We start from the raw sequence: 10115 nt of genomic DNA, 5'->3' as shown, positions 1-10115 counted from the left end.
CAAATGCCTACAAAACCAAGTTAATGTATAAAAACGTCCAAATGAACCCTGAATAATTCCAATTTTTTTTGACGATACACCTATAGTTGCATGTTCACTGCAGATAAAAGTTCTAGCAATTCAAACACCATCCTTTGCAGCTATGACCCCATTATGTAATTCAAATTAAGACGAAAAATCAAGTAGATCGCACACAGTTTATTATCACCAACCATGTGAGATGCAGCAAAAAATATCTTGGAGCATCGTCGGAGTATAGTACGCATAAGGCTTACATGAGAAGGTGCGACGACTACAGTCCACAGCCGGCGTGTCAAGCACACTAGCTCGCTCCCCAAATATCATTTCACTGTTCAATCGTCACCGATGAAAGATGGGGATGTGGACCCGTGTCGTGAGGGCAACTTTGGCGGCCCACTCCAGCGAGAGCGCGGCCGCAGCCGCCAGGCGCGTCCTAACAAGCTTCGTGAGGGCGACCACAATCTGCGTCCGGGTGGCCAAGGCAGCCCAAATGGTCGCTGTTGGTTCTCAGGCGGCGGCGGCAACATCTGCCTCGGGGATAGCAACTGGCGAGAGTGGCACAACAGTTGTCCGTTCCGCATTGGCGGCCTTAGCTCTGATGGAGGCCTCCCATGACCATGTCGAGGCCGCCCACACCTAGCTGATGGCGGTCACCGCACAAATCGAACGAAGCTTCTCCGACAAAGGTCGGCAACCCATGGCCGAAGAGTTGGCAATCGCAGAGAGCGTTCGAGCGGCCATCCGTTCCTGCGCGGCATACCTTGCCACGACGAAGCCCGCCAAAGCCCAGATCACGGCAGCCCACGTCCAGCTCGTGGCGGCCTATTCCAAAGTGATGGCGGATCCGGATGGCGAGATGCTTGTCGAGTATGGTGTGATGGATGCCATGGAGCCCGTTCCCCAGGAGACCGTTGGGCGCGAGATGGACATGGAGGCAGCGGTGGAGATTGATGAGCACCAGCTGTAGGAGTACTCTTTGTTTTGTTTAATTAAGAGCGCCGGTCTTTAATTTGTTAGAGTGATGTTTAGGTCAGCTAGCTCTGTTTAATTGTTGTACTTGCTCGATTAAGAAGTGTGGGTGTGTTGTAGTCTCCTTTGTGTACCCAAATTATGCAATGACGTGGATGACCACTATAACCAGGGAAATTCGAACCAAAAATTTTGACGTTCAAACTCATCACACACGGGTTAAGCTATCTGAATCGTTTGTGATGTTCACATATCATACACAATTTTGAATAAGGGACCGTGTCTGATGACACTTTGCGCGCTAGTTTTTTCGCTCAAGCGATTCCAAATTTTCGGCTTCCGCGGGAATATCTACCACCCCGCCCCTCCCCCTTACCAAAAGCCATATTTCCCCTGTTTCTGCCTTCCTTTCCAAGTTGAAACCTTCACTCCTTGCTTGCAGCGCTGCCTCCTTGCCAGCGACCCTCCTTCACGCTGCTCGGCCTCGTCTATCCAGGCAGGTAATCCACACCCGACCCCCATCCTCCTCCTTCCACATCCCACATGCCCCAACCGCCGGCGCGACACCTTCCACCCAAATCACCGACCCCTCCACCAAATAAGCGCCACCCCAAGCCATGGTGCACGCAGTATAGCCAGGATCTCAAGGAGCATTTGGCAGCGGAGAAGCAAATCGCGACCACACGCGCGGATGAGGTCGCGATGGCTGCCATTCGTGTCGACCCCCAGATCATGGAGGCGGACCTCGCCGTCGAGGCCACCGTCGATTTCTCGCACACCGACGACGCGACGCGGTTGGCTGCTTTAAACGACAGTTCATGGCGTTTTCTCGAGCCCACCCTTTTAACTATAGTTGTCGTGTTCAGTTAACTGTTTGGTTCAATTCTGCAAATGTGATGTTCAATTTGTTGTCTTCCATGTGAGAAATAAATTGAATTTTTCTTTACAAAATACATGAGAAACAAATACAATTGCTATATTTCCAAGTTGTCAAGCATGCTTGGTTTGGTTAACTGTCTGATCTTCTAGTATAACATACATTGTGCAATGTGGTGCTCAGTTAACGTTTGGTTCATTTGTTGTGGTGTTTAGTTAACTGTTTGGTTCAATTCGGCAATGCGATGTTCAATTGTTGTGGGTGCATTCTATTATTGTATACCATGTGAGAAATAAATTGAATTTGGCTGTACTAAATACATGAGAAACAAATACAATTGCTATATTTCCAAGTTGTTAAGCATGCTTGGTTTGGTTAACTGTCTGATCTTCTATTAGGAGTATGTTATATTGTGCAATGTGGTGCTCAGTTAACGTTTGGTTCATTTGTTGTGGTGTTTAGTTAACTGTTTGGTTCAATTCTGCAATGCGATGTTCAATTGTTGTGGGTGCATTCTGTTATTGTATACCATGTGAGGAATAAATTGAATTTGGCTATACTAAATACATGAGAAACAAATACAATTGCTATATTTCCAAGTTGTTAAGCATGCTTGGTTTGGTTAACTGTCTGATCTTCTATTAGGAGTATGTTATATTGTGCAATGTGGTGCTCAGTTAATGTTTGGTTCATTTGTTGTGGTGTTTAGTTAACTGCTTGGTTCAATTCTGCAATGCAATGTCCAATTGTTGTGGGTAGAATTTTGTATTGTTGTGCATGTGAGGAATAAATCAAATTTGGCTGCCTTAATACATGAGAAAAATATACAAGTGCTATATTCCTAGTTCTTGATCATGCTTGGTTTGGATAAATGGGTTTTCCATGTGGCTTGAATTAATTTGATGAATCTGCAATGTGCTTATTTTTATCAACATATTTTACTGATAGCATGCGAACCCTCACTTAACCTGATGACTAACTACCTTATATGTGTTGCAGGGAAACAATGGGAAGCACTGAGGTTTACAATCGAGGTTTGCACATGCATGGCCCTTTGTCTAATAGCACATTATTGTGCAATTGCAGGAACCATTCTAATATTTAGGTTTTTAACAATTTGGTCTTGCACATGTAGGTCCTGCTGTCAGAGGTTTTGACCCACTATTCGACCCTTTTTGCATATGGGGAAATGAGTTGTCCATGAATATCAGTCAAGTCAAGAAACTCAGAAAGATTAGGATAAAGAAATTAGCGACAAGAAACAACAAGATCTTTGTCTACACAATGAAGAAGACATCAGTTCACTACAGGATGGTACTAACTATTATACCTTGCCTTTTTTATTTCTTTGCCCCATTTCCAATATAGAGAAGATATTTATGCACATCCTTGTCTTCAAGCCTTTCCAAAGCAGTTCACTGATGATTACCTCTCAAACCATCTGTATGGTCAGGAGGCGAGGAAGGTATTCATACAACACCCACGGTTCAATATTGAAGTTTTCCTGAAGAGGACGAAGGATGGACGGCCAATCATCCATAGGCACTGGCCTAAAGTTGCAAAGACCTTCAACATCAATGAAGGCTCAATATTCGCCTTCTGCTTCATCAGTTTTCCAGATGAGATACATATGTCTATGTACCGTCTATGATGCTAATTTCGAAAGGTTATAGATGTTGCATGTGAAACTTGGTGCTGGTGCAGTAATGGGGAAGCTGAGTGCTGAAGCTATATGATGTTGTACTCTGATGTATTTCAATTATGAAAATGAAATATATTGTGTGCTTAATATGAAATGTCAATTAGATTAATAAATCGATTATTAATAATAGGATAATTAGCCTGCTAATCGGGTTTTTCTATTGCAAACAGTTATTGAGAAAACACCATGGGCGATGACCTTAGGAAACGCACACAGTTTCTAGGAATAAATCGTGTTAGATTAAATAACAATCACACACGACATCCTCTTGAAAACTATTTGCATTAAGCCACCTGGCAAATGTTTACCACATAAAAACTATGTGTGATTGACAACCTTTGCCACACAGTTTCTACTATGCACCGTGTGTGATGCATTCAATAACGCAAACGATAAAATTGTTAATACCGTGTGCAATGGAAACACTATCACAAATGATTTAATGGGGAAAATTGTGTGTGATGTACCTGCGAAAAGAAACGTTTTCCTTGGAGCTACTATGTGGAATGTATATACGAATGGAAACATTTAGTGGGGACTGACTGTGCGGGATGTACTTACGACCGAAAATGATTTCGCCTGTATAATTGTATTTTTTGAGCACTACTGTATCTATAACTGTATTTGGTCGCTCGCCGGTCGCACATGACCTCATTTTGCCGAGTGTGTGTGCCAGGAGGGCATATCCCCGACGGTTTCTGGGTCGTGTGGGAAGGACCCCCTATCGCCCACACTCACTAGGCGATGGTTCCAAATGTCGTCGCGGAAAGGGGTTAAAAACCGTTTGTATAGCACCTTGTTGTACTAGCGCTAGAAAAGTGGAGGTGGAGTCGTTTATATAGGCTAGAGGGATGAAAGGGTACATGGGCTACGGCTCAAAATGCAAACGTAGGTGGTTGTCCGGATGATCTGAATGGTGGCCCAGATGATCTGGGTGTCAGGGGTCCGGATGATTCGAGTGGCCGTCCGCATGTGTCGCAGCCGTCGAGGGGGGTTCGGATGACCGGGAGATGGTCCGGGCGTTCGTGTGGTTCTGGGTGATCCGGGGGTCGGTCCGGACCGTCCGGCTTCGCGCGGGGGGGGGGGGGGGGGGGGGGGGTTTGCTGGTCTCGGGTGCCATTTATCTGGATCGTCCGGGCCGGGGCCGGATCATCCGGACGACGGTCCGAATCGGCCGGGCAAGTGCAGACTTGGCTATTTTCTTCTCCGTCATCGTGTATGTCTTCGTCCTTCAATCTTCCGTGCTCCTTAGCTTCTCCATGGTTAACTCCTTGGTACCTGAGTATGCATAGTGTCTCCATTTGAGGTAGTTACCATGTCTCGTCCGTTTCAAAGGGGAATTGCGAGAGGAGAGATGTCACCTCGGTTTAAGAGCTCTTGGACGTGCAAGAGTCATAGGTCCACTTGGCCCTTGGTGAGACGATGATAGGTCCATGGGGATGAGCTTGGGATGCTTGGCATCAACACACCAAGCCCTTGGCGCCCCTCTCTCTCCCGGTACTCTGTAGTTCCTTTCTCCTCATTCTAGTAGCGCTTGGTGAAGCCCTACTGAACTAGCTCCACGACCACCATCACCACCGCGCCGTCGTGCTGGTTGTGATCCCATCTACTTCTCCGCCTTCTCTTGCTGGATCAAGGAGGAGGAGACGTCATCGAGCCGCACGTGTGCTAAACTCGGAGGAGCCATTCATTCGGCACTAGATCGGTTAAATCCTGATCGAATCGCGAAGAGTACAACTACATCAACCGTGTTATATACGCTTCCGCTTTCAGTCTACGAGGGTACGTAGACACACTCTCCCCTCTTGTTGCTATGCCTCTCCTAGATTGGTCTTGGGTGTTCGTAGGGATTTTTTTATTTTCATGCTTCGTTTCCCATCAATAACATACTAATATACTACATCACAACCATTTCAATGCATGTTGACACTCAAGATAAATTATTATCCACTCCTAGCTATTTAAGCATGGCATGAACAACTATAATCTCTAATTGTCATCACAAACAGGTTTTCTCATAATATGTTGAATCAAGAACGATTGAATTATACATATTTACAAAAGCGAAAACAAGAAGAGTTCATACCAGCTTTCCTTCATTGCAATCACTTCATCAAATCATCGTCATTATTGCATTTCACTTGCATGACCGAACGATGTGAAAATAATAATAGTGCAAGTGTGTGATAGACTAAGTTGGAATCTACAAACATTTTATTCGAAGGAGAAGACAAGATGATATTGGCTCTTCATTTGGTCAACAGCAAAGCATATGAGAGCCACTCAAAATTTTCATCATGGTCTTCTCCCTACGACATCTCAAAGAAAAGAAAAGAAAAGAAATTTAGATAAACATACTAAAATATTGTTGGAGTTTTTGGTTTTCTGAAGAAAGCAAACTAATGAAGGAAAAACGGAGACGAGAAAAGCTATTTACACGGGAAAGCTCCCAACAAACAAAGAATAAATGAGAAATCCTTTTGGGTTTTCTTTGGCTACTACAAATTAACTAAACAAGGAAGAAAAACCGAAAAGAAGCAAGAAATATTTTTGGGTTTTCAAAGATTTTCAAACACACAAGAAGAAAGCAAAATAAAACTAACATGGATATATAATGAAAGAGGATGAGCACCGACAACTGGAATGAATGTGTGGTACATGAATATAAAGTCGGTGAGAAATATGTACTGCCCCAAGTTTAGGCTTTTAGCCTAAGTTGGTCTACGACCATGGGTCGAAATAGCCACCTCCTGGGGCTTCCACTGGTAGATGGGCTCCTGCGGCTCCCACTGATAAATAGGCTCTAGGGCTGGCTCTGGCTCAGGTGTTGGCTCTGGCTCGGGTGCTAAGGGTGGTGTCAACCTCCAACACGTGTAAATATCCTCAGTCATAATAGTGTACGTGCCTGGGGAAATATAGAACAAAGAAGGTGCAGGCAAGGTAATGATCTCACGAGTGCCCCGGCTGAATACCAAGTTATACCGAAATAGTCTTATGCCAGAGTCAATAAAACTATGCCTAACCATGCTATCATAATCAAGATATTTGATAGGTAGAAGCCCTTTCTCTTCCTCGTCTTGTTTAATAGGAATCTCGAAATTCCTAGCGAGGTATAACGTCGAGCTACCATAGATCCCAAACTAAATGTTCTATCACGATAAATAGCATGGCGCAAAATAGCAAGGACAGGTGAACTGAGTGTCCCACTCTTCCACCTACCAGTTAAACATATCTCAGCAAATAATGAGTAATAATGCAAAACGGGAAAGAAAAAAAATGTAAACTAGCAACTCTAGCATCAGAAATCCCTCTTGACTCTCCCATAGTTACCGCAGATATAAAATCCGCGACGTCACTAGGATGCAGCTCTAGAGGGCTGCCCTCATTGGGAATCATGCAAACTTGGCAAAATCTATCAAGTGTCATTTCCTTAGGGATACCACGGAGGTGGAATGACACAGTCTCTATATCTCTTGTAGCATGAAAATGAAAGTTTTGCACGAAAGTATTAGTGAGGAAAAGGTATTGGTCACACTTATCTTTGAGGAACGGGGTGAGGCCAGCTTTGTTAGCCAAATAATAGAAATCATCAAAAATTCCCACATCCCTCAAGAAACCTATTGCATGGCCACTCGCACGGTCACACCTCGCCCGCACGAGGAAGATTGTACATGGGCTTCGGGATTTCCTTCGCACCTAGGCTCGAAGAACCTCTCAACCTCCACTTAAGTATTTTCCTTTTATCTGAAAATTTCTAAAATTTGTAGTCCCCAGAATAAAAGTGAACAAAACTTAACAAAATTGATAGCAACTACTCCCACAAGTGTCTAGAGGCTATATCATGCATCAAAACTACTTTGGACCATACAAATTCAACATGCAAGATCATATACATGGTCACCACAGCAGCAAAAATTTGCAAAATGCAAAAAAACTAGAACACAAAATAATTGGACCATTGGAGGTGTCACGTACCGATGAGTAATCCCCCAAAATAGTTTCAGAAACGGAGCAAGGAGATCAAAAATCACACAGGAATGAGCAAGAACACGAGCTATGAGGCAAGGGTGATTTTTTTATGGAGGTACGAGAAGGCAATGAGTGGCTGGAATAAGTGAGGGGGCCCCTGTGGGACCCATGAGCTCACTAGGAGTGCCTAGGGGAGTTAGCATGCCCTGTGAGCTCGTGGCTCATAGGGGCACCCCCTGGGGTGTGTCCAGTGCCAAAAATTCTTAAATATAATAAAAAATCATACTAAATTTTCAGGTCATTCCGAGAACTTTTACTTTTGGGACATTTTTATTGCATAGTTAATTCAGAAAATAGGATACTCATGGCATTCTACTTTATTGAACTTAATATAACAAAGAATAAAAAGTAGGTGCAGTAGGTTGTGCTTACTAAATTCATTGACCTCATGCCCCTAAAAAGAATCCATTAATAAGGTTGATCAAGTCTTATTAACAAACTATTTCCGAGTAACATGAAATCGAAGAATTTTCGTATAACACTAGGTTACCTCAACAGGGATATGCATCTCCCCAACAATAAGAGTTTCATATTTCTTTTTGACGGTCGGGAGAGGAAATTCGAAACCTCCAATAGTAATTGTCACAATTTTTTGAATAGTGTTGATACTACTCACTGAAATTGTTTCCTCGGATAATATACCGTATGCTCATTACCATTGACATGAAAAGTGACCATGATTTTGTCGCAATCAATAACAGCCCCTGCAATATTAAAAAATGGTCTACCAAGGTTAATTGACATTTTTTCGTCCTTGGGCACATCAAGTATAGCAAAGTCTGTTAAGATAGTAACATTTGCAACTACAACAAGGACATCCTCATAAATACCAATAGGTATAGCAGTTGATTGGTCACCCATTTGCAAAGAAATTTCAATAGGTGTCAACTTATTCAGATCAAGTCTTCTTTGTAAAGAGGAAGTCCTAACACTGGCTCCTAAATCACATAAAGCAGTTTTGACATAAATTCTTTTAATAGAGCATGGTATAGTAGGTACTCCTGGATCACCTAACTTCTTAGGCAGTCCACCCTTAAAAGAGTAATTTGCAAGCATGGTGGAAATTTCAGCTTTCATGTATCTTTCTTTTATTAGTGATAATATATTTCACGTATTTAGGATAAGGAGGAATTTTCAAAACATCAGTCAAGCGTGTGCGCAAGAAGACATGTCTAAGCATGTCAACCAAGCGCTCAAAGTCCTCCTTATCCTTAATTTTCAGAGGCTTAGTATGGAAAGGCATAGGTTTTTGAACCCATGGTTCTCTTTCTTTGCCATGTTTTCTAGCAGTGAAATCCCTTTTATCATATCTTCTATTCTTAGGAGGTGGGTTATCAAGATCAACAACAGGTTCAATTTCTACATCATTATCATGTTCTTTATCATTATCTGGTTGGGCATCAACATGAACATCACCATTATCACTAAGTGGATGTTCATTACTAGATTGTGTCTCAGCATCATAAATAGAAACATCATTATGATTCTCAGAAGGTTCTACCACAAGTTCATTAGAAGCATGCAAAGTTCTATCATTTTTATTTTTATTTTTTTCCTTAGATGAACTAGGTATATATATATATTAATTTTGTGAGAATCTTCTCAATTCTTTTAGGATGACCTTCAAGACATAGAGGCTCTTGCATTCTACCTCCCCTAGTCACAACTCTAACAACACGATCATTCATTTTGTTATTCATCTCATTAAGCAAATCATTTTGTGACTTCACTTCCTCTAACTAGGTGTGAACCATGGATGCATGTTTACTCAAACCACTAACATCATTAGCAATTCTAAACATCAAATCACATAAACGATCAATCTTGATAGCATTTTGATGAGGACATCGATACCATTGTTACACCCACAGCGCCTACTACTATACATACTGGACCAATTACTAGAGCTCGCGCACGCCAATTGAATTGCCACGTACTTTTGTTTCTTTGTAACAATTCTAATGTTCATGAGAATATGACGCTTCCTAAATTGGATACATTTGTTTTGCTTACAAATGAAGGGCCTAGCTTGGACAAGAAGGATGAAATTGGAGCAAGATCAAGCATGGAGATGATGGCATGCGCAAGAGGGACAAGAACAGAGTTTCAAGTGACGATTTCAGGACTTTGAAGCCACCATAATGAGCGCATGAAGGCTTGGACGAAATATACAAGAAGCTACTTCATAAATTTCGTCCAGAGGCTATTATAGGTGTTGCGTCACCTTATTATTGGGCGAGGCCCATGTAATTTTGAAATACATCAGTATTAGCTATTTTCAGAGTTCGTATGTGCGGGGAAACAGAGTTAGGGTTGGTTTTGGACCCCTCCTCCAAAGGGTCATGAAATTCCCCGTCTATTCCTCCATATATACAACCCTTAGGGCATCGTTTATACTTTGGGTTTTGTTTAGATTAAAGTTCGCCATAGCTGCAACTTCACGCAATTCATTTGTGTTCAACGACCAGACCAAGATGTCACAGAACCCCACCATGATCAATAAAGCTTTCCTCTTAT

Source organism: Triticum aestivum, chromosome 6D, assembly GCF_018294505.1.
Source record: "Triticum aestivum cultivar Chinese Spring chromosome 6D, IWGSC CS RefSeq v2.1, whole genome shotgun sequence".
Taxonomy (NCBI): domain Eukaryota; kingdom Viridiplantae; phylum Streptophyta; class Magnoliopsida; order Poales; family Poaceae; genus Triticum; species Triticum aestivum.
Note: the sequence above shows the minus strand (reverse complement) of the source record.